Source organism: Dermacentor andersoni, chromosome 7 (genome assembly GCF_023375885.2).
Source record: "Dermacentor andersoni chromosome 7, qqDerAnde1_hic_scaffold, whole genome shotgun sequence".
NCBI classification, from domain to species: Eukaryota; Metazoa; Arthropoda; class Arachnida; order Ixodida; family Ixodidae; genus Dermacentor; species Dermacentor andersoni.
The window spans coordinates 88,109,231-88,135,707 of record NC_092820.1 but is presented as its reverse complement, the minus strand read 5'-3'; the positions used below and the strand labels follow the sequence as shown (position 1 = coordinate 88,135,707).

At 44.2% G+C, this 26,477-nt stretch overlaps 1 long non-coding RNA gene and 1 other non-coding gene across 2 annotated transcripts; one reads left to right on the top strand and one right to left on the bottom strand.

Annotated features, from left to right (window-relative positions):
* Positions 1–6,785: 6,785 nt before the first annotated feature.
* On the top strand, positions 6,786–21,347 carry LOC126534145 (uncharacterized). Its single transcript, XR_007600254.3, has 3 exons — positions 6,786–7,261; positions 8,027–8,138; positions 21,063–21,347. It is a non-coding gene; the product is annotated as an uncharacterized lncRNA (long non-coding RNA).
* Positions 8,500–8,574, bottom strand: TRNAS-GGA (transfer RNA serine (anticodon GGA)). The gene has a single exon. It is a non-coding gene; the product is annotated as a tRNA-Ser (tRNA).
* Positions 21,348–26,477: the final 5,130 nt, after the last annotated feature.

Below are 26,477 nucleotides of genomic sequence, written 5' to 3'. Positions count from 1 at the left end.
TCCTGTTGATTGTGTATCGTCACAATACGAAAACAACTGGTTTGCAAACATTCCCTATTCCCGGTCATTATTTGCTGCACTTCAGGAGCCCAAATACGCGGGCGACTGTGCGTTTACAAAACAACTTGGCCGCAGCTGACACCATGGTCAGCTTCATACAGAGAAGGGGCGACAACACAAGCTCTCCACCAGACCATGCTAGACACAGGCAGAATTCCTTCTACTCGCAATCGAGACAGATGCATGGGTGCAAAGCCTGTTTTCAGTCATTCTGGAAACCGAATTTTTAAGTTCTTGGTTTCGGAGCTGCTCCCTTTGCGCATTCTGATGGCGCAAGCAACACAAACCGCATTGTGTTCTTCTGCATTCTTTCTTGCCGTGTGTTTCTTTGCGCTAAAGACTATTACCATACAATACCCACTACCCCACGTGCGTCTTTTGTTACACTGCAGTGTTAGCACGCCTGGCAATCGCTCGTCAATTTTTCCCAAGCGTGAGTAGCGAAAGAAGGTATATGTTGTTGCGGGGCTACGAAAAGCATCAAAAAGTAGACCCACTTAGCTTCAGTAGACGGGAAACCTTTTTTTTTTTTTTTCACCACGACCAAGCTGCATATCGCTAACGGCGTCACAACTCCAGGCGCGGTGATCGTACCTGAAGAGTGTCTAAGAAAGTAAGTGACAATATTACACTGTAAGCAAAAATTAGCCGAGATGGGAGTTTTATCGGCTTATCAGCCCCAATACCTCCCATGCCCCAACCATTTACTCCGTCATAGCGGAGTGAAGACGGCACATGTCTTGATTATACTCCGATAGGTTAGGAACGGAGTATAAAAACGACATGACACGATTATACTCCGCACGGAGTTTCAGGTCACGTGGTTGGAAACTCCCCACGGAGTAAATAGCGACGTGCGTGCGTGTGTCAGCGCGCGTCCGTGTGAACCTTGTGAAGCTCCAGTGCCTTCGTTGGTTATTTCATGTGATCATTTGCCGAGAGAACGTATCATCAGTGCACCGAGTAGCTGCAACGACCCATTAGTGTTTTGTGTGAACGTGTCAAGGTTATTTGCACTCGCTGCTCAAACGCGCTGGACGTCTTCCCTGGGTTGTACGCTTGAAAATCCGCGATAATATTTTCGGTGTCCGAGAAAACGCCAATGCGACAAGATGTCGTGCGCCTGTGCAAGGCATGTTTTGGCTGTGTACAGCCGCTCAGTCTACGAGATCGCGCCGTTTGTACATTGAACGCAAAATAAGTCGTGGTATACAACTGTCGGTAGCAGTTCACAAACTTGAGCAAATTGCAGCAGAAAGTGCGACTTCTTCGTCACAGCGACGTTTACTAATCGAAGCAGACGACGAAATGTATCACGCTGCCTCCTCGTTGCGTCGTCTGCAGCTGTCGCTGCCGCTTCCCTGGCAATCCTATTGCAAAACCGCCCAGTATTGCAAAACCGCCCAGTGTCCAATACAACGCCGGATTATGGGCCCGTGTCGCGCGGTGCATGCTGGGGCGCTAGTCAGGCACGGCGCACTGGTGCGAAAAAGAGCTCTTGCGCGTTAAATACGTGGTGCCCGGAAACGTATATATATTTTTATATTATAGAAAGCAATAAAGAACGTACTAGTGAAAGAAAAAAAAAAGAGAGGTCAGATTAGGAATCGAACGACTGACCTTCAGATCCCAAGCGCAGTGCTTTACCACTACGTCATGTGAGCAGGTGGTACCCTAAGGATAATTCACCATAGTTTAATTTGGCAGAGAGAGGTCTCGTACAGATAGTAAATGTGTCATTGCTCACCAACTAAAACTCACGCCTGTACCAGAGAACTAAAGTTGCTGTTCTTATTGAGTAGTATGCTTGGAAGTGTCACGACATCGATTTGCATTTGCGATAGGTACTTTAACTACGAAAAAAGTCCTAAATTAACCGCCGACCCGGGAAGCTGTATGGGCTGTTACTACTGATTTCGATAGCCGTTTCTTGTTCTTCAGGCATGGGATATGCAACGTTTTCTAAGTTCAGTTATGCGATCAATTGACACGTCCGTTTAGTCATATATCTTCGTCAGAGAAGCGCAGGCTAGTGCTGGCAGCCTTCGGCGACAGCACGTATACTTAATTGTGTTTATGACGCGTCACATCGGCGCGCATCGCTTCTTGTACTGGCACCGTAGACACGAAAGAAAAAAACAGTTTATTTAAGAACACCGATGCGAAAGTTGAAATATGGAGTGATTTATCCTTGTTTAGTCTTGTTGGTTCCTGAGCACAGACGCGCCGATAGCGTGCAGACGGACTCGGCGGATACGCCTGAGCTTCCGTGGGGACCACTCCGTGGCGGAGAGCGATCTCGGCGCGGGTAGCTGGCGAAAGCTAAAATGCGTGTATTTGAGCCCCAGAACCTTCTTTTAGTACGATAGGGAAAGTGGAAGCGCGCGAATCGCCTCAACTTCGTTGTCGGTGCGATAATATCAATTAGCGGTAGGCTTCGAACTCGGGGTCCGTTCGAGCGCGTCTGAACAACTGGATTTCATGTCCACTCCACAACACTGCGACAAATCCCAGTCATATGTTACGCCCAAACTACTAAAAAACGCGGCGTCCTCTGCGTATGCGTGATTTCGTTCAAGAATTTAGCTATCCGCCCAGTCAAAAGGGAAAATGCAAGAAAAACGAGAGTGATCTTCAGTGTCAAATGTGCATGTATAAACAGGGCAACTTACGCACCTTTGCACCAAGCTGCGACACGAAATAGAGTGTTATGACCCCAAGATATAACGGTATTTAGGACAAGAGACTAGTATCAAGCGATGAAATTGTATAAAGCATTTAATATTCAGCAGCGATCGTCCTCGCGCACTGGAACCAGCGCGGCACAAACAAACCCAGCGCAGTTTCCAGTGCGAACCAGCGAACTGCAGCGAGAACCAGCGCCTGTACAGCACAAACCAGTGCGCCCGAGAGTCATGGCAGTGGAACCAGCGTCTCGTCCAGTGGGACCCAGCGTTTTCACGTGTCCCAGACAGTCCCAGCGAGCGCCAGCGTCCCCATGTGCGATCCAGTGTCAAAAAACGTGCTGGTTTCACACTGGAAGGCACTGGAAGCAACAGACTTGAGCGGCGGCGCTCTCCGTCGCGTTCGGGAAACACCTGCTTTGCGCGCGATCCACCGTGCAACGCGTCGGAGTGGTTTCCGCGGCGATTCGTGTGGTATACGAACAAGCCCCTGCAAACACGACCAGAATACTTCGCAGCCAAGAAGCTGCAAACAAACGTCTATGCTCAGCACTCCTTCGTTTTACACAAAACGATCTTACTAAACGCGAGTGTCGATGTTATGTCGACGCGATGTTATCAACGCGAGTGTCGCCGCAGCGGAGTGCCGTCTATTTAGGCTCCCCTTGCAGCCGCTGATATCGCTGGGAGCCACTAGGCTTAGAACCTATCTTCGTCAGGACAATAAACGTCTCTACAATTTTGTCGTGTCTGATGAAAATGCCGCTGGCTGTCCTGACATGGTTGGCAGCGATGAGCAAACACATACGCAAGCCACGCAAACCACCGCGACTCACGATCGCTGTGCTGCCCGCCTATATATGAGTCAACTTGTATCGCGGATCTCGAGTTGTGACTAAATTAGTTAACGTCGTGCCTCAGGGACGGGAGGGCCACATTTAAAACGCCAGGTCCTTTGGAGCTGGCTACTTATATACGTCGAGGTGGTCTTCAAGCACAGCTGCAGAACCAATGAACCAAGAAAAATTGCCGTCAGCCGACATTGTCTGGCCATGACATAAATAAACTGCCAACATATTTAAGCAGAACACGCATAATCACGTAACTGTAACCAGAGATGAGGAATAGTGTAACCTAGCGTCTCATGTTACCAAAGTTATATGTGCTATGCTGAATAAAATCTCTAAGCTTACGCCAAGACAAACTGCCCTAATCTAACTAAACATAGAAAATTAAGGCTAAGCTTTAATAACATCAGCTTTACACGTGTGACAGGTGGGCCAGTACGTATCGATTCACCCTAGCTTATGGAACATGCTAATGTACCGAAACTCCTTCAAAGTGTAAGCTGCTATACCATATCTAATACCTGTCACACTGGACATTTTAATGTCATTAGATGCAAATTACATTCAGTGCAATAAATGCCATTCGACCTGTGGTGGTGGTACACAACAAAAATTGATGTCATTCGGTCATGATATCAATGGCAATCATTGCAAAAAAAATTGGTGAGAGAACAAGAGCAAGGTATATGTAGAATGTCTATGTAGAAAGTCAACTTATTTTAACATAAATATGGCGTGTCACTTCACCAGAATAACACGCATATAAAACTTCCAATTCCAGAATTTCTAGCCACTACAAGCAAAAACAAGGCTTGACCAGCTTAGTAGCCATAGCCAATAAATTGAAGACAAACAATACGGCTGACATGGCAGTGCTGGACGACGCTCGGTTGCAGTAGCCGAAGCCGTCAGTTGTTGTGTGCTTTGCATTGTGAACAAAGCAATCGGAGGAAGAGGCGAGACTGTCAAATAGATGCATACAGGCACTCGACTGCTTGCAGTATGACTGACCAGTAAAGCGACAGCCGCCAGACGCCACTGAGGTGGAGAGTAAAAAACATTTTGTGAAAGCCTGCCGTACAGCTTTCCTCTAGTCGAAATAGCAGATGCCTTAAATAACACAAAATTAATTACCTCTTTACATTACTGCTTCTGAAATTATGAATGCTCAATGTCATTTTAGTCATTCGCCACGAGTGCAAAGCCGACTGATTTTTTTCAGATTCATTTGATTGCAGAAGTAATTCGATTCTAATGGCATTAAATATTGCTGCGTAACAACCGAATAATGTCATTCAATGCTAATGCCATTCGATTCGAATGACATTAAAATGTCCACTGTGACAGGAGTATAACACAACCACTTGTGAGCCACTGGCGATGTTACCACTATCCATTCATCTTTAGAATGCTGATTAATTATGTTTCAGAATGATTTCATTAAATATGCTAGTCCTATTCCCAAGCCTGTGTGAATCAGTCACTTGTGAAGAAACTTTCCATTTTTCTGTGAAGTATGGGTTAGGTTGCTGCATCAGCTCAGATAGGGTACCAGAAATTGTTTCTACCCGTCAAATGACGAAACACAAGTCTACAGTTACCTTCATTGCCTTTACATTGCACTTATTGCGCAAAGCATAAATGGTATTGCAGCTTTCGAAAAACTGATCCAAAATCAGCTATTTATTTTGCATCCGTATTTTGCTCATGGTGCACATCTTTCTACAGAAATTGCTATATCAATGTCAGCAGCAGAAGCAAAACTAAGGTAGATCATTCTTGTCGCAGATTTTTAGAAAACATTTGAATAAGAAGTGTATTGCAAGCAATCAGTGCAGGCTGAAATTATTTATTTGCTTCATGACTTACAAACAACAGGCGATGGAGGAATCAGATTTTGTGTATTCATATAAATACTTTGTACGTACAAAGTAACTATGCATGGCACAACATATAATACTCCTGAATTCATGTCGAAAGATTGTAACGCATACTGTTGAGTAATATCTCGTGTCTTTTTAACTCTAGAAGTCAACAATGCACCTATGAAATTTTTATAGTTGGAACAAATGATATGAAGAAATCATATATACTAATTCAGATGAGTAGACAATTACATTTGCCTTTAACATAGTGCACAGCCCTCAGCACTGAGAACATGCTAGAGATATTGACACATCATAGCAAGATTCACATACTGTAACAAGTTTAGATATTTTGCTTTACAGCTCGATGTCCAGAGCTGGATTGCTATTATCTTGTAAAATTACCACTCACGTCAATTTTCAAGGAATAAAAAGCCGGATTATTTCAGCCCCATTACAGATATTTATTTTTTTTATTATCAAGCAAGAACGTCTATAAAAGGCCACTCATTGAAGAAGGCAAACAAAATACTAAATTCCACAATCACAATGCAAGGTCATGCAAACGCCTCGTGGGTTCTATCGCAGATGCAGGTAAATCACAAAGATAACCAGGAAACACTACGTAATCGCGTTTATTCGCTGGAACGCACTGCAGCCACTTGGCTGTAAAAACATCGTACACCACCGCACATTTCTAGTACACACCACGTAGGACACATGTACGCTGCAGATATATGTGTTTTTTTCTGAGGAATGTTCGTGAGTCGCACGATAAACACAGAAGGCACGGGCGACAGGCGCGCAACCCGCGCACATTGAACACACCGGCACGAAAGCAAGTGCGGACGACACCGGTGTAACCTGCGCTACACGAGTGATAAACCCTGGTAGATTTGATGCTTTCCGACTGAAACAGCTACAACACGCTCGGAAACATCGCACGCTGCACAAGCGTACACCTGATACCGTGTCAACAATTCCTGAGGCTACAGTTGATGTTGATGACAGCAGAAAGTTATTTAAAAAGAAGTGACAACGCACGTAGCACGGGCAGGAGCTCATAACGCCATGAAAAAACTTCAATACAGCTGACTTGAAGTGCGGTTCTCGGAGGCCATGCTTTTGCTGGCTGCATACGGCAGAAGTTGTTCAAAATCGAAAATACGCCATAAAATTTTTTTCTACAGTAAAGTGTAGCGTGCAATATAGACGCTTCAATGTTCGTTTTTTTTGTCTCGCAACTATACGTAGTTGGGCGCAATACGGCACAAAATGAGCGGGTACTGGTTAATATTAAGGCATCACGGGGGCCACACAACCGCAAAGGTCTACAGATGACGCTCGCCCCATGCGATCGGTTGGTGGCGCAACCCACCACCCTGTTTCAAAGAAGACGCTCATAGCATTCATTCGTCTACTCTGCTCTCTATTTTGCAACTGCCGGTCGCCGGGCGGTTGCGCGAGCCGTTGTGGCGTGTTTGTCTAATCGTGTGGTTTTGTGTTTGGTGTAACGAAATGTGACTTAGTTCGCGAACACAGAAGTGCGAGAAGATAGCTTGTGTCTCTCTGAAACTCGCCATATGCGTGGCGTGCCAGGCAAATGGGGACCAACGATTTTCATGCCCTGGAGTGCGTTCTCTTTTGTGTCTGGTTGCGGGAAGTTCGCTGGACGTCGCAAAGAAATAATGTGTATTATTAGCGTGCCTCAGCTCGTCCACTACGTAACGGCGTGTAGACTGGGAGTCGACGCAGCACCGGCAACTTGGAGAGCGCATTTCGACCGCGTCGTACCATTCAAAAGGTAAGTAATCGTGCTTGCTAACCACACGTGTATTGTGCGTGCACTCGTGTGTGCACAGAGTGCACGAGCGTAGAATAGAACCAATAGAACTGCCACGGCAACAGTGGAACCCGTGCTGATGCTTGCTGAGCGCTGGTTGTCAGAATTTAGCTAGGCAAGTTTATTGTCTTAATGCGAAATTGAAAATCATTATAAGCGTTTTCTTCCGTTGAGAAATATTACGTTCGGAAATAATCGTGTTCATCATGTGCGCCTGTGCGTGAGCTCCCGCTTTTCTGATTAAGTTGCATAACAACGCTCATCTGCATTTTAACAGATTCTTACTGCAATGACGTTTCCTCGCGTATAAATGCTTCTACGTTGTAAATAATCTGTGCTTACGCGGTTCTCAATTTACGAGCAGTTTTGGAAAAAGAAAAACGTAAGCAGTCAAAGCTTGCAACAGGTGCAGATTACTAAATATTTTTAAGACAAGATGTGTTGACATAACTTATGCATAACTAAACATGACCCGAGACAGTTGCTTAAACTAAGTCATGAAAAAATTGAATTGGTATGTAAACAAAGATTCTTTGTAATGTGTTGCTGCTGTGTGTGTGTTAAAAATTTTACGGTGATGAAGGGGTCCCTCTGTTGCCACCCTTCATTAATGCAAACATTATTTTCGTGACTATTTTAGATGCTCCTTGCATGTGTTCACACTGTGACAGCGTTAATGTGCCACTGCTATAAATTAACTGCGAACTTTCCGAACTTATTTTGTAGTGGCGAGGCCGTAACCCACACCAGTGTCCACATAATGGAGGAGCCAGCAGAAATGCAGGGAAACCTTGAATGACTGCCATAGCGCAGTGTGTAATCTGATTGCTTGGTTCAGGTATGTATGATGTGTATGTGTTCCAAAGAGTAGGACCTCAGTATCATTCGTGAATAAGTTTATCAACATATTACTCAACACAGCTTACTAAGTAGGCTAAGTATTTTTGCAACTTGCTGCTTATTTGTGTTCATAGCTGTTATTGTTTTCTATATAAAACTAGATCTAACATGTCCTGATGTTAAGTATTTTTTCTTGCATCAATTGCTTGGCTGCAATTTAAATTTCATTTTTGTTTGACAGAATAGTTCTTGCGGAAACCCGCAAGGTGGAGAGAAGTAATTAATAAAGGGAAAATCAGACATCCACCCATTCATTGCAATTCTCGCAAAGGAAACCCGTACAGGTTCCTCGAAAAATTCGTCATGGTCCGGGACTCGAACCCGGGACCACTGCCTTTCCAGGGCAGCCACTCTACCATCTGAGCTAACCAGGCGGCTAGCAAATGGTAGGGTGAAGTCAAATTTGTCAACAGCTGACAAATTCTGTCTGATTTTCCCTTTATTATTTTTGAAAGAGCGTAGGTTTGGGCATGTTGGCATTCCATAATTTTTAGGTTTTTGGCGCACAGAAAGGGGTGAGAGACAGAGGTACGACGCGGACACAGCGCTAACTTCCAGCAATTGTTTTATTCTACGAAGCGGTACACATATATATAGGTAACAGACAACAGCGTACGCATGCGCATATGTACTGGTTTCTAATCAAATGAGACAGCAACGAGACATGTATAATGGAAAGTTAAGATGATATCGAAGATGAAAAAGTGACCATGCATAGCCAAAAAATTTTGTGTAATTGCAAGATTAAAATGCCATCTCCGTCAAGCCACCCTCTGTGACGTTTAAAAAATCGAATTCTTTTTTTGAAAGATCGATTGAAGGCGTGCTAACACAGATTATTGAAGCGGCGAAGATCGCTAGTTTGGGGAACGCTCGTGTTAGCGCACCTTCAATCGATCTTTCAAAAAAAGAATTTGATTTTTTTAACGTGTCACAGAGGGTGGCTTGATGGAGATGGCATTTTAATCTTGCAATTACAAAAATTTTTTGGCTATGCATGGTTGCTTTTTCATCTTCGATTTCATCTTAACTTTCCATTACATGTCTCGTTGCTGTCTCATTTGATTAGAAACCAGTGCATATGTGCATGCTTATGCTGTTGTCTGTTACCCATAAATATGTGTACCGCTTTGTAGAATAAAACAATTGCTGGAAGTTAGCGCTGTGTCTGTGTCGTACCTCTGTCTCTCGTCCCTTTTTGTGCGCTAAAAGCATAAAAGTTATTATTTTTGCTTAGTACACGGTGTATTTCTGACTTTTTTATTTTGGCTTTATTGTTTTGAAACTGTTTCCTATGCTGCAGCTTTTATTTCCATCTTCTTTTCTGTTTATTCTACACGCTTGTGCAATTTCTGTGCACATAAGAATTCAAAGTGTAGTGGGACAACTATGTTGCATGTCTAAGCACATGGCGTGCTTACCATTGTTTAACATTCATATTTGCCATTATTTATCTCTTGTTCCCAGAATAACTGCCACTGGCAAATACACATTTGATGAGCCGGAACTTTTTGAAATGATACATGAAGGTCATTATTCACTGTGCTGCAGTTACTGCTGTAACATATGGGTAACAGCACAAACATGATCAGAAGAAGGGGGACACATACACACAGTGCTGGCTAATAACTGGTTTTATTGGCAAGGATAGCACACCTTATATATGCCAGTGAAGCGAAGGAAATGAAGGGGAAAACACGTCAAGGGTGATAGCGTGCTAACCACGCAAGCACAATACAGCCAACCAAGCGCAACAATATGCAAACAATTATTTTTCTTTGCCGTCTGAAGCCCCGGTAGCCACATGTAGAAGATCAAATTCAGCATCACAGAGAGCAAGGGAAGGAGTGCTAAAGCACCTGCTACCAAATTTTCTAATGTAGTAGGCTTCTAAACTGATGCGTGCGGTCGTGTCACTGCCTTTCCTAGAATCGTCTCTTTCAACCAGGCCACCCATTCAGTACACTTGCTAACGTTCGCAACTAAATGTGCATATTTATCATCTAGTTTCTTTTTTTCACTTTTTGAGCGTGTTCCCTTAAACGGTCATTGACACAGCGACCAGTTTCGCCGACGTAAACCATCCCACATGACATGGGGATGCAATACACCACTCCAGTGGAACATTTTACTAACAGCGGTTGGTGGTTCTTCTGGCATCCACGTTTTCTGGCGTTACAGATATGTGGACACAACTTTCCCAGCTTAATTGGGGCAGAGCAACAAATTGGCACGCCGTGCCTACTTGCCACCTTCTTAAGATTGTGGGAAAATTTATGGATGTAAGGGACCACCTCTGTCTTACGTGCCTTCCATTGATCCTCAGCCAGCGTACTTCCTGATCCTCACTTGAATTTTAGAAGTGGGATTTCAGAAACGGCAGTCAAGACCAAGACCTGCAGCCAAAGGCGGCTTGCCTGATTATTAAACGTGGGCTTAATCTGAGGTGGGCACGATTTTTGGAGAGCTGATGCCATACACAACGCCGCTATACCTCTCTTAATTGTCTTGGAGTGTGCAGAGTCAAAGGGCAGCAACTTCTTAGCTCGTTGGTAGTAGGCCCAGCAAACATGTCCATCACAGAACATGATTTCTAGGTCTAAAAACTGTAAACTTGAAAGGTCCGGGAGTTCATGAGTGAAACGCAACCCATGTCTATGTTTGCTAAAAATGGAAAATATTTTGCCTAATGTAGAGGGGTAGGGGAAGGTAGGCTGCTTTTTTAAAAGCACTAAAACATTCTCAACATACCTAAAAAATTTTAAAACTGGCATCCATTAAACATCTGTTCCAGTGCATTTTCCACCTTGGCCAGAAAAATGTCAGAAAGAATAGGGGCTACGCAAGAGCCTATGCAGATGCCATCGCGCTACAGAAATGACTACTCGTGAAATACAATAAATGTAATTAATTTAGGGAAAATGAGGTATCCACCAAATCATAGCAATTGCTACAAAGGAAACCCATGCGGGTTCCTTAAAGAAAAGCCTCGCAGTTGAAGAAAAATTTGTCCTAGTCCGGGACTAGAACCCAGGACCACTGCCTTTCCAGGGCAGCCACTCTACCAGCTAACCCGGTGGCTAGCAGGTAGTAGGGTAGCAGATGTCAATCGTATCAATTAATTGCTACGATTGAGTGGATGTCTCATTTTCCCATAATTAATTACTTATCTCCACCTTGCGGGTTTCCGCAGAACTATTACCACAATAGAAGTAGAGTTCAAATGAAACTGCAATAATGATAGAAAGTTATGAACGGACAAACCGACAGTGTTCTGGAAGGATACGTCGCCATTATTTTCAATGCAGTCTTTGATGCACGCTAGCAGTTGATTCTGCGGGACAGAATGAAACAAGTCCTGCACGTCTGCTGAAAAACCGAAACCAACATGATCATTTCCCTTTAAAATCTACTACTGCGACTGATTGCTTTAGAAGAAATGGGTCGTTCAAAGCTAGCGTCTTCAGCTTCTTAGCAAAAACTGGCTAACACATTTCTGCCACGATCCCTCTTCACTAACAGTAGTGCTAAATGGAACTTCGGACTTATGTGTCTTGGCTGTGAAAAACCCCCTCAAACTGTTCCCTCTGCTGTTAGATATGTCCCTGGCAAAATTTTTGAGGTCTAATTGCTTACAAAACTCAACGAACTTGGTTTTTACTTGCACTTCACTTTTCTCTCCAGGGTCAAAGTTCTTATTAGCCGCTACCAAACCTTTTTCATTGTAAGTTCTCTTGGCCAAAATAATGAACCCACCCTGCTTGTCAGCTTGCATAAGCATCAGGTTGTTACTCTTAAAGAAAGAGATGTCATTCAACAATCTAGTACGGTACGAGTCCGGGGTTTACGGAGCAAACTTTCGCAGGCAGTCAATACCTTCAAGAAGGCAGCTGTCCCGATTATCATCTTTTCCTGAGTGGCCACTTTTCGATTCATTGCAGTGATATCATGCACAGGAACATCAGCTTGGACCCCAAATTTGGATCCTTTCTGCAGATGTTGCATAATGTCTGGTATATGGATGTCCCCCATGACGCTGACATTGCTTCCATCTTGCGTCATTTTCTTGTCTCCTGTACAACAGAGCAACATATTCAAGATGCACCTCCACCTGCACTCCATGAGCTGTGCCACTAGGCGCTTCAAAGATGCGAGCTTCTAAATCACAAGCCAGTCAGGATGGTCCTTAAATCACAGAAGGTGCAACCTGTCCTGAGCGACTTATTCTGCAGTCTTTTCACGTGCCCCCACGCTGGTTTCACAGGGCCGAAGAGGGCACTTACTTCGTTATGGACGAGTCATTTCCGGATGGAAAAGGCGAACTGTCTTGACTAGCATGTTGCATGGGCGATGTGACTGAGTAGAAGGTTGATGGTGGAAAAGGTGCCTTACAACCTTACAAGAGGAAGGAAAGACACTTCACCTTTTGCATCCGGAAAGGACTCGTCCCTAATGAAGTAAGTACCCTCTTCAGCCTTGTGAAACCAGTGTGGGGGCATGTGAAAAGATTTTGCAGAATAAGTCACTCAGAACTGTGACAACAAGTCCAACTTTTTCAGGACTGGTTCCATCTTCTGTGTTTTAAGGACCATCCTGATTGACTTGCGATTAAGATGCTTGCATCTTGAATGAGTTGCTCCGGTGTTCAGGAGGAAAATGACGCAAGATGGAAGCAATGTCGTCATGGGGGACGTCCACATACCAGGGAAGATTATGCATCATCTTCAGAAAGGATCCAAATTTGGGGTCCAAGCTGATGTTCCTGCACATGATCTCACTGCATTAAATTGGAAAGTGGCCACTCAGGAAAAGATGATAATCGGGACCACCGCCTTCTCAAAGGTGTTGACTGCCTGCTAAAGCTTGCTCCAAAAACCCCGGACTCGCACCATAGTAGATTGTTGAATGACATATCTTTTTTTTAAGAGCAACAACCTGATGCTTACGCAAGCTGACAAAGAGAGTGGGCTCATCGTATTACCCAAGTTAGAGAAATTTATTTACAGAAAGGCAGAGAGGTCGGCCTGAGCTATAACTTGCTCTGGCCTGCTACTCTACACTGGGGAAGAGGGACGGGGAGGGAAAGGGCTGATGAATGATGATGGTATAAGGAAGAGATGCGTATATACAAATTCAGAGTTGTGGCCTCTCTAAAGCCGTGCGTCCAGCCCAGTGGCTTGGAGAAAAGCTACAGCGGCTCTTGTTACCAGGGCTGCGCTGTTTGCATTAGGCCAAGGACCTAAAGGAAACTCGTCCGATAGCGGTCTCTCATGGATCTTTGCAATGGAAGAGACAAGTTGCTGTCGTTCTTGCGCGTAGGTGGGACACACACAAAATATATGTTCAAGCGTTTCTGGCACCTCACAGAATTCAGTTTGGGCTAGTATCACTGGCACCTATCATATGTCTATAACGGTTGGTGAATGCGACACCAAGGCGAATCCGGTGCACCATGCTCGTGTGGCTTCTTTTGAGCTTGTGAGGCATACGAAATTTCATTTCTTGGTCCCATTTGTGTAATCGCTTGTGTCGTCGATCTGGTTGAGTCCAGTGTTTCTAACGTAGAGTTGCGGTTTACGCGACGAAGTAGGACGTTTGTGTCTGCACGTGAGAACGGAATGCGTACTTTACAAGCATTATCTAAAGCAGTTTTCGCTTCAGCTTCTGCCTGTTCGCTCCCGATCAGGCCACAGTGTGAGGGTATCCACTGAAAGGTGACATTGTGGCCATATCTAGTTGCGTGGTCGAGCCGTTCTGTAATTTCTATAGCCATGGAATAATACGGGCCCCGTCTGAGGACACAGTCAATCGTTTGAAGAGCTGGCTTGCAATCGCAGAATATTGTCCATGCGTGAGGAGGCTCCTCGGAGAGAAATCGAAGTGCCTCCTGGATAGAAACAAGTTCTGAGGCAGGCAGTTGATGTTGAGCTATGGCCTAGTTTAAACCGCCGAGCAATGATCATATGTGGAATGACGAAGGCTGCAGTGGAGGCATATGGTGTGACAGCCATCGGTATACACGTGTGCAGTATCTCCGTACTTTGCAGAAATGTGCCACAGGGCAAGTTGCCTGAGGCCAATAGATGCAACGGATATGACTTTTTAGTAATTCCAGGTATCTTCAATGTAACGACAGGTTTAGGCAGAACCCACGGGGGTATTCTTGGAATACAGGCGGGAGAAAATCTCGATTGCAAAACGCGTTGATGGCGCGATATAGTCCTTGAAAAGCTGGAACCTGGGTGGGTGGCAGGGAGCGATGACAGAGGATGGTGCCTGTGTCGGGTCAACACGCGAAGGTACATTCGAAGAGGCTCGCAGAGCAAGTATACCCCAATATGACAAGTAAGAGCTTCCGCTATTGTTCCATTGGTTGACGTGCATCGTGGGAGGCCTAAACATGTGTGCAATGCTTGAGCTTGAATGCTCTCCAGCACGCGCACACAGCTAAGTCTCATGCTTGAGAGCGCCGGAATGCTGTACCGTATATACCCTACGAATAGTGCTTGGTACAGTTGGAGTAACGACGACTCCGAGGGGCCCCATCTTGTTCCTGCAACGATGCGAAGGACGTGAACAAAACTCTTCAGCTTTGACTTCAGTGCGGCGACATGTCTTGACCAAGATAATCCCCGGTCTATGACTACACCAAGGAATCTGTGGTGTGTAACCGTAGGTATCGCTACTCCGTTAATGATTATCGGATACCTGGTCATTTGTTTTCGCGTGAATGTAATCACAGAACATTTTTCTGTTGAGAGTTGGAGGCCTTGACGCCGCAGATACTTAGCTGTGATTGTCACTGCACGTTGAAGCCTAGCACGCATTTGGGGACAGGTGGCTCCAGATGTCCATATGCATATGTCGTCCGCATATGCGCTAATCTTCACCGTGCTAGGAAGTTCGGATGCAAGGCCAATCAATGCAACATTGAAAAGAGTTGGACTGAGAACTCCTCCTTGTGGAACACCTCAATGTATATGGTACTGTCCGGTGTCACCATCACTTGTCGACATATACACCGTGGGGCCACTGAGGTAGCTAACAATCCATGCATATAGCCGGCCACCGATGTCTAAATCTTCCAGTGCATCAAGGATTGCATAATGGAGTACATTGTCGTATGCACCCTTAATATCCAGAAAAACAGCTCCAACTAACCGACGGCGACTTCTTTCTTGTTCAACAGTGGATACCAAGTCAATAACACCGTCAATGGAAGAACGGCCTCTTCTAAATCCATGCATAAAATCAGGAAAGCAATTATTTTTCTCTAGAAACCATTCCAGCCTTGACAAGACCATTCTTTCCATTACTTTGTCGGCGCAACTGGCTAAGGTGATCGGTCTGCAGGAGGAGAGCTCGTTAGGGTATTTCCCCGGTTTAAGCAGGCCTACAACGCAACTGCATTTCCAAGAATCTGGAACATTTCCTGTCTCCCACGTCATATTATAATAAGATAGAAGAAGACGTCATGATTCGATGCCAAGATGGGTCACGTCGGCAGCAGGACCAGACGGAATCCCATACGTTACCCAAGCGAATTTACAATGAAAAATGTTTGGTAGCGGCTAATAAGAACTGTGTCCCTGGAGAGAAAAGTGAAGTGCGAGGAAAAATTAAGTTCGTTGAGTTTTGTACCAATTATACCTTGGAAAGTTTGCCAGGGACATATCTAACAGCAGAGGGAACAGTTTGAGGGGGGTTTTCACAGCCAAGACACATAAGCCCAAAGTTCCGTTTAGCACTATTGTTAGTGAACAGGGATCGTGGCAGAAATGTTAGCCAATTTTTGCTAAAGAAGCTCAAGGCGCTAGCTTTAAACGACCCATCACTTTTAAAGAAATCAGTCGCAGTAGTACAGTTTTTAGAGCGAAATGATCATGTTGGTTTCGGTTTTTCGGAAGACGTGCAGGAGTTGTTTTATTCTGTTCCACAGAATCAACTGCTAGCATGTGTCAAAGAGTGCATAGAAGATAACGGCGACGTATCCTTCCAGAACACCGTTGGTTTGGCCGTTCATAATTTTCTATCTTTATTGGAGTTTTATTTGAACTCGACTTTTATTGTATTTGACAAGCAGCTGTTTTTGCAGTGCGATGGCATCTGCATAGGGTCTTGCGTAGCTCCTAATCTTTGTGACATTTTTCAGGTAAAGGTGGACAACACACTGGAACAAGTGTTTAATGGGGGGCCAGTTTTAAAAATTTTTCGGCATGTTGACACTTATTTGGTGCTTTTATAAACAGTAGCCCACCTTCACCTACCCTCTACAGTAGGCAAAGTGTTATCTATATTTACCAAACATAGACGTGGGTTAGCCTTTCACCCTTGAACTTCCGAACCTTTCAATTTTAGTTTTTATACGTAAAGATTACGTTCAGTGATGGACATGTTGGCTGGGCCTCCAACCCACGGGCTAAGGAATTGCTGCCCTTTCACTCGGCACACTCCAAGACAATTAAGAGAAGTATACAGGTGTTGCGTATGGAATAGGCTCTCCAAAAATCGCGCCCACATCAGATTAAGCTGTTTTCATAATCAGGTAAGCCGTCTTTTAGCTGCAGGGTTCCCCATCTCGGTCTTGACTGCCATTTCAGAAGTCCTCCTTGAAAAGTTCAAGTGTGGATGTGGAAGTGCAATGGTTGAGGATCAACTGAAGGCACCTAAGACAGAGGTGGTCCCTTACATCCACAAACTTTCCCACAATCTTAAGGTGGCAAGTAGGCACGGTGTGCCAATTTGTTTCTATGCCCGAAATGAGCTGGGAAAGTTGTGTCAACGTATATGTAATGCCAGAAAATGTGGATGCCAGAAGAAGCACCAACCGCCGTTAGCAAAATGTTCCACTGGAGTGGTGTATTGCATCCCCATGTCATGTGGGATGTTTTCTGTCCGTGAAATTGCTCGCTGTATCAATGACCGTTCAGGGGAACACCCTCAAAAACTGAAAAAAAAAAAACACTAGATGAGAAATATGCACATTTAGTTGCGCACGTTAGCAAGTATACGGATTGTGTGGCCCAGTTGAAAGTCACGACGATTCTAGGAAAGAGCAGTGACAAGACTGCGCACATCAGTTTAAAAACCTTCCACATTAGAAAATTCGGTAGCAACTGTTTAGCACCCCTCACTTTGCTCTCTTTGATGCTGAATCTGATCTTCTGGGTGCGGCTATCGGGGCTTCAGATTGCAAAGGAAAAGAAAAATAATTGTTTGCGCTTTGTTGTGTTTGGTTGGCTTCATTGCGCTTGTGAACTTGGCACGCTGTCACCCTTGACATGATTTTCCCTTTCATTTCCCTTGCTTCACTCTGGCATATACAGGGTGTCCCACATAACGTGAGCCAAGAATTTAAAAATGAAAGGCACGTGTGAAGGGAATTGAACGAAACCCATACTATTCGCAATAGCCTATAGTAACTCAGACAATTTTTTGTTTTCCCCATAACTTGCTAATTAAATAAGTTTAATTGCAGAACTTTTAGTTATTGGCTGAGGACCCCAAGTGTGGTACGCAGATTTGTAGAGCACCTTCAGAAACCACCGATCGAGTTCTTTCCTTTACTAAATGTCTCATGTAGTCCGTTTTTCCTGGTTGCAAAGAAAGCCCATGAAATATGATGAAGGCCACGTGATGGAACATAGTGGTATTGTGCTGCTCTCAAGCGTGCGTTCGGTGAACAAGGTTGGCTGCATCGTGACTGGTGACGAGAAAGTGGCAGGGCATTCTTTATCTCATTGGCACCGCTCCGCCTGCAGCATGCATTTTCGCCATCATCCGACGGGAGCCGACCTTGTTCACCGAAGGCACGCTTGAGAGGAGCACAATACCACTGCGCAAGCACTCTGTCACGTGCCTTGTTTCATATTTTGCGGACTTTCTTTGCAACTCAGAAGAAATGACTATGTGAGACGTATCGTAAAGCAAACAACTCGATCGGTGGTTTCTGAAGGGGCTCTACAAATCTGTGTGCCATACTTGCACCTGCTTTTTTTTGTTGTGCACTTACACTTCTGTGGTCTCTTAAGCACTGTAGTCGTGTGACAGCTGAAGTATTGCAGTAGTGTCGAAGTTAGCGTGCTACACTATGCCGACACATACCTATCACCGTATTCGTGCATTTTCCGAGAACCAGCTGTGTTTACTAGGTGAAATTTGTAGTGTCCTTATGAGTTTGCCATTCAGTTCATGTAACTTTTCAGGACAGAATTTGCACAGGGAGGGAAGGGAGACCATACAACATGACTGGTGCAATGCATCAGATTTAGATTGTTCATCTGTTTTTTTCACCTCTGGTAACGGAATGGCCAACAATAACAGTAAGGAATATCACTTAAATACTGGGACGTGTCAGTCCGCTCTCATTATGATTGTGTGGAAAAGAGGAACACTCTAAATGACACAGAATAGCAATCACTCTGTGCTTTCTAATTCTATTTGTTTGCAACATTTGCCCTCATTCTAAAAGAACGTTTGTGCAGTACAAGTGCACATGCAGTGTAAATATTTTCTGTATTCCTTCCCATAAAATAAACATTTAAACATTGAATTGGTAGCTTTTGTGCGCTGTGGTCTCTCTTCTGTCCCTTGTGTTGTATGCAAAAGTTAAACATGAACATGCACCAACTTTCTCAGTTACTCGTCGGTCAGTGTTGATAAACTCACAATGTTTCCAGCCAGAACATTCTTACCATTTGTGTCACATCCAGTCAGTATAGTACTACTCTGGCTTTTCATAAAGCATGCTAATATGTACTTCTGCATTTATAGTTTATGTAATGATAGCCTAACAGCACAAGCCAAAAGTTGTAGAGATACAAGCCGTCTAATTGCTCAGAGGGTGATCAGAGGCGGATACTAAGAGAGCTCTTCTGACTGGCTGGTACAACCTGTACCACACAGTAACTTTCTCTTGAGCGACTTGGTCATTGCTAAATGCCATGCTGTTGTAGTGCAGCAAACTGCAAAAAGAAAGATACAAAAGGACAGAAAGAAGGGAAAGAAAGATGGCACTACACTTACAACTGTTTATTAGGCACAAAACTTGCTACATATATATTGCGCACACTCTTGACATCAGGGGCAGCAAAAAGAGCAAGTGACAGGTCATGTTGTTTGTGTGAAACCCAACAATTTCATTTCCACATCATATAAAAACATATGTTTGACTAACACATGCTTGACCACTGATCTGAATGTGATATGCCTCTAGTAGTTCCCGCGCGGTTTTATCTCTACTCATACCTGGGATTCTCACCTCAGAAAAACGTGGCTTACAGGAGCACGATTTGCAATGTGCAGAGAGATGGGTGTTCATATCCTTTTTTAAATTGTTTTTGTTCCCTCATTCGGTCATTCACACAATGGCCAATCTGCCCGACATAGGTTTTCCCATAACTTAACGGTGTCTGGTAAATCACGTGGACTGCTTTTCCACATAGCTTTTTTGTCTAGTTTCAAGCATCGTGTCCAGCAGCTTTTAAATGCCAGATTTCCTCATTCGGTCATCACCTAGTGGCAGAAACCTCGCTGCAGCAACTCAAATGTTACAATAATCCGAAGGGGAGTGAGGGAAATAAGCACGATTCCCAAAGAAAGGCTCAAGTGGCTCCTTATTACCACAGGGTGAGCCACAGCCTCAAGGCAGCGAACAGGTATGAGGTACCTGTTGTTTTCTTCCTCGAACACGCTGTCTTGCCTATGTCCCCGAATCATAGAATGTGCAGTGCAAATGTACGAAGTCAAACATGCAAAGTGCTACGTGGAAAAGTGTTCCACTGCTGTGGTTTACCAGATACATGTACCGCTAAGTTACAGGAAAACCTACATCGGGCAGACTGGCCGTTGTGTGAACGACTGAATGAGGGAACATGCAAACAATTTAAAAGCGCATATGAATGCCCATTTTTCTGTGTATTGTATACCGTGCTGCTGTACTGTAAGCAAAGTTGTTCTGTGGTGAGAATCCTAGGTAAGAGTAGCGATAAAACTGCGCAGGAACTGCTAGAGGCATGTCACATTCGTATAACTGGTCAAGCGTGTGTTAGTCAAACATCTGTTTTGTTATATGATGCAAAAAGAAATTGTTGGGTTTGACGAAAACAAGATGATCTGACACTTGCTCTTTTCTTCCCCTGATGTTGAGAGTGTGCGCGGTATATATGTAGCAAGTTTTGTGTTTAATAAACAGTTGAGTGTGGTGCCGTCTTTCCCTTTTTTCTGTCCATTAGAACCTTTCTTTTTCCAGTTTTTCGTGCTACACCATGCCGTACAACCTGTACCACTTTCTACGCTTCACAAAGCTGAAAGTCAACTTGGGCTCACTGAAAGTCGTTGTGTATTGCTTGTGTAGTCTCTTTAAAGATTACTTTCAAACAGAGGTAAGCCATATAATTTTGTGTGGAGCCCCTACACTAATGCCACTGGACATACTTCTTTTTGCTGCCAGCAGTTAGTGACATAAAACCAATGGCTGATTGCACAAACAATAAAGATGCATAAAAAATGCTTGATGTCAGATTTCTCAGGTTCCTGTAAACAAAGCAAATTAGCTGCTTTAATGAGAAAGTTTGGCAGACTGGGTGGGAATAGAACCTGGGGTGTGAAACAAGGACACTTCTGTGATGCCACAATATCCATGTGCTTTTGGAAGTAACCGTTGCAGATGTAAACGCTACTGAGGGTGAGCTTTGTGTTGTGCCAAGAACTAGGTCTTTAAAAATCGGTTGTCAGTCCCTTTAAGGTGTGCCTACTGTGTGTCATATCGTGCACGTCACATTGCAGCCATCTGGTTCACTAAAGACGCTTTCACGTTCCCACACCTAAGCAGTCTTAACGTGTCTCTGCCCTTTTATTGCAGGTACACCTAGCAAATGTATACATTGACGAGGAGTGGCACCTGCTCTAGTGCCATGGCTAGGACTCCCTGTTCTGCAAAGAACTGGCGAAACTGGTGTGCGGAGTTCTGGCACTCAGGATAGGAGCATCACAGGGGCTCTTTGGTGGTGCTTCCTGAACGACCGCAATTTCATTGAGAAGTCGGCATTGAGCCTCCATAAATTGGAAGCTGTGGACAGTATCATCGACATTGTTTCAAATTTGTTTGTGTAATGTTTGTAACAATACATGTATTACAGCGAAATGATTAATTTTCCAGATGCACTTGATGCATATCTTTCGAGATGTGGTGCCCCTGAGGAGGAGAAATCGCGGTGCTCAAAATGGACCGTAGCCTAGCAGACATGCTGAGAGAAATTAAGTAAGCGTGTAATTGCAAACATGTGTACATGCAGTAAACCTCATTAATTTGAACTCGTGGGGGCCATGCGAAATGTCAGGACTAAGCAAACGCAACCAAAATGGTTTAAAATATATATTTATGTTTCGGCTTCCCACGGGAGCCTTGTTCACAATGAAACCAGCAGCAGAGTAGGTAACGTTCTTATCTGCAGCTCAAAACATGATTAAGGTACTTGGCATACATGGACATGGATGATTAGAGATTCAAGATAAAGACGCGTAAAATGATTTCATTCCTTAACAATCAAGCGATATTTTTCCTAGCTAATTGTGACGTAGTTGCGCAGTGCTTGGCCAGGGCATTCGATGCAAAGTATCGTTTCTGGACATCATTCCTGTGCTGTTGAAGTCTTTTTTTGGAGTTGCCGGTTTCTCCGATGTAGACGTACCGACAGTTCGCACACCGAAGGACCTACACTACGCCTGGGAACTTGCCCTTTTCCGAACGGTCTTTCACATGCATGAGCTCGTGTTTACGTTTTGGAACGTGCACAGCCTGCACATCATATGACCACAACGCATGCAAGGGTCTCGCTTATGCAGGGGACCTATGGTATTGAAGCCCATTTTTCGGGGGGTCCAGGGAGGGTGGGTACTGCGCAAGCCAGCTGACACCCTACTTTGTCAATGGAGTACTCAGGGTATCCACAAGCCATCAATTCCCACTGCACAAGTGAATTGTCTGCCATGTGGTCTTCTACTGTTGTGCACACATTTTTCACCCAACGAAGGAGAGAGCAGACAACAGACCTCTTTTGCGAAGCAGGGTGCACCAATGTGTAGTTGAGGTAGCGCCCCGTGTGAGTTAGCTTCGTAAACACCTCGAATAACAGGTTTGGCCCTTTGTGCTGCACGAGGCTGTCCAAAAATGACAGTTGGCCTTCAGATTCCACTTCTATGGTGAACTTAATTGCTGCTTGCATTACTGTTTAAGTGAGCCGTGAGGAGGTGAATATTCTGTTGTTGCAAAACTCTGAAACAGTCGACATATCTGAAAAAGACCTTAGGTGTCGATGTAAACGAGCTAACCTTGAGTTAAACCTCGACCTCTTCACGGCTCACTTAAACAATTGCAAGCAAAATTAGGTTCACCATAGAAGTGGAATGTGAAGGTCAACTGTCATTCTTGGACTCCCTTGTGCCACGCGAAGGGCCAAACCTGTTATTTGAGGTGTTCAGGAAGCTAACTGACACGGGGCGCTACCTCAACTAGACATTGGTGCACCCTGCTTCGCAGAAGAGGTCTGTTGTCTGCTCTCTCCTTCGTTGGGTGAAAAATGTGTGCACAACAGCAGAAGACCACATGACAGACAATTCACTTGTGTGGTGGGAATTGATGGCTTGGGGATACCCTGAGTACTTCATTGACTCAGTAGGGTGCCAGCTGGCTCACGCAGTACCCACCCACCCTGGACCCCCCCAAAAGACGGGCTTCAATACCGTACATCCGTGGCATAAGCGAGACCCTTGCTCATGTGGAAGAGCACGGCAGGAAGAACAAATCCTGACAGGCTTGCCAACTGTCACGAATTTCAGCGCTTCAGGAATGGACAGAGACGCAATGCAAATATGTTAAATATTTTTCCCAAGACACAATGTAACCCAAAACAAATGACCAGCAAAGTAAGTGTGCACAAAATATACCCTGTACACAAAAGAGATTAACAAAACTAGGTATATACATAATCAAAACAAATGAGAAATTAGCTGTATAATGTTTATAGTCTGACTGGCCAAGTGACAGTCCCCAAGAATTGAATGTTCTGACTCAGAGTAGCAGTGAACGTCGGCAAGGCGTGGTGCAAGATGTCAGCCTGCGTAGTTGCAACATGACGTAGACATAGACCTTCGTTGTGAGTGACGAGGTTGTCGCCCCCTTACGAGACTTGCATTGCACAGGACGCAGTCTGTACTAGTCAGGCATTGTGTGGCCGACGTGGTCAGGTGATTGTGGCACTGGACAAGGCCGGTTATGGCAGTGTGGCGTTGGGTTGGGGTTGCAGAGCATAGTCATGGCGATGTAGTCAGGTCTTGGAAGCTGTTGTTGGCCAACTCTTGGATGTCCTCTCGTCTGTCCGTGGTCCCAAGTTACTACTTCCCATCTCCAAACACAGCTAGAGATGCAACTGCCTTGCTTCTCATCCATGTCAGCAATGCGCGCTCCTTGGTTTTCCTCCCCTTTTCCTTCAATTTTTCTCTGACACTTCACATGCTTCCTCACCTCATGTATCCATTCTCCATTTCACTGACCAATGTCGTCTGCTCCACATTATCGCACATGCTCTGCCGGTGACTCGTGACAGTGTGAAAAGGGAAAGCATGGCAGCAAACGTATCCACTTGTCAGTCAGCACTGTGTTTGTCTTTTGTTTTATCTCATCTGTTGGTACTGTTCCTTGCCAAGGTGGCCAAGGTATGTATTCAACATATGAAAAGAGTGCAGTGCAAACCGGAAAAGAGATGGTACCCTAGCTTGAATGGAAGCATACTTCGTTGACTTCAGTTGCACAAATGGCCAGGAGTGTACACCTTGAGACACTAGTTTATGGCATTGTAGGTCTTGAAGGCCGTGGAATTGGCTAACATGGCTAACACTTTTCTGCATGCTTCACTTGATGATTATCGTAAACCACAAGTGTTCTCAGCATTATGTTCAAATGCCTTATGCCATTTTAATGTGATGTTTAACATGCCTCCCTTCTCTGCTACTAGTGCACTTTTTATTTCGTTGCTTATATGTACCTTTTATTTACTTATTAGTTATGTGTAATATCTGCAGTGTCATTGTCTTACAGCGACACTGTTACGAGGTGTTTCACAATGGTTACAGTCTATATTCTTTTTTTAATTATGTGCAATATATGCAGTGCCATTGAGGCATCCAACATCTTAAGCGATGCTGTTAAGAAAAGTTACAATGTGGATGCAGCCACATTAAATGTAAATGCAACGCTGGTTCGGAGCCTTGAACTTGTTTTGAGACATAATTATCAACAATTATAAAATAAAAGTTGCCTGCATATACCTTGTTTGAATACATAGCTTATTTTCACGGTTTCTGAATAAGTAATTCATAATTTTTGTTTCTCGCATTTTATTATACTGGCTTTGTGTTAAAAGTCGGCAAGGACCTTGTACGGCTGCTGCCATAAAAGCAGATGCCAAGCTGCTGCTAGCCTGCATGCAGGCTATCACTAATACAACCAGCCTTGACCATGCTCGAGCGCAGCAGCACTTGCTGTGTGCAAGCAAGGCTGTGAGCCAGCAATCAGATCCCTTATTCCTCTGAAGGGTGTGAGAAATCTCTTGTAACAGTGTTGTCAGATTGGCACAGTAAAACTTCATCTGGGCCTAGTTGGTACATAATTCTGAACTTAACGTTACAGCGCAGACACCTAAGACGAACCACAAAAAGCGCCAGTGTGTGTCGTGTCTTTTTGTGGTTCGTCTTAGGTGTTTGCGCTGTAATGTTAAGTTCAGATTGGCACACTTCTCTAAAAGATTTTTTTTTTTTACTTTTTATCCTTCCCAAGATGTTACGGAATGAAGCTTCCAAAAGTTGTCATCTCAACTAGGCCACATGTTCTTTTATGATGCGGTCTTCAGCACTGCCTGTTTTTTGCCTTTAATCGTCAGAAGTGAGCCCATGGTGGTTCTAAGGCTCTGTAAGCCTTCTTGCACCAGCAGCATTGTCCATGTGGAATATCAGTAAGGAAGTTTGGATGATGGCCATCAGAAGCCCACTTGTCATTATTCTGCCACTTTTGTTGCTTTTCTTGAGACTGCTTTTTCTTTCAATGTTATTGTGTTAAGAAATTTAAGCATGACGTATGTTTGGAGCTAAGTGCATGATCCACCGGCTTCAAAGTTCCTAGAGTCAGTCTGCGCAAGGAATTGTGAGGCGGTGCTGCTATTAAAAGCATGCACTTTCACCCGCTCTTAAAATCTGGGTACAATACAATGAACATTTTACCATCCCTTACGACTCTCTCTTAGCCACTATGTTTGCCTTTCGGTAATATGGGGGAAAAAAGCAAAGCTGAACTCTGCTTTGTTTAGTCCACTCTGCCAGCTTGTCACAGTAAAAATGGCTCTGTTATTGCCTACCAGAACTTTCATTTTCCTAATCATTTAATTTTGAAGTGCAATAAGTGTTTTGGCGTCTTCTCAACTTTTTGCTGCTTTAACTCTTGCACATGTCAATATTAATGAGAAATGATGTCCTCTTTACCTTTTGTAGTACCACAGTCTAGATTTGTCAGAGAATGCACTGTTATAGCTACGTTATTTCTACAATAACTGCATTGCACCTTGTTCAGGCACTTGTGGCTGATTTCCATGTATTTTTTATGTACTTCATAAGGTCTGTGCTTAAACCTGCAGCTGGATGAGTTGCTTTCTATTCTTACTGTTTGGTTTGTGCAGATAACACATGGGCAAGAAAGAATCAAAAAACCAGTTAAGAGATTGTGCTTGCGTCGTCCATTTCTTCCTTGCCTCTGCTTATGCAATAAATTTATTTTCTACAAAGCACTACTTTGCTTACTTTTGTTTGCATCTTCTAGCTTGCAAACCAATATATTGTGTATTTCTCAGTGTGGAAACTCAATATTGAAAATTCTTAAATTGGCATACTAGCCGAATCATGTGAACAGATACTCCCATATGTTCCTGTAAAACCTCCATGATCATTGTAAAGAAATACTATGGTACTTTGAAAAGCCTCCCTCGAATGTAAAAAAGTATTCCCATAGCTTCCTGCAAAAGCTCCGTGATGGATGTAAACACATGCTCCCATAATTCCCTGCATAAGCTCCTTGATGGAGGTAAACATATACTCCCATAGTTCCCTGCAAAAGCTCCGCGATGGAGGTAAACACGTGCTCCCATAGTTCCCTGCGAAAGCTCTTTGATGGAGGTAAACATATACTCCCATAGTTCCCTACAAAAGCTCTGCGATGGAGGTAAACATATAC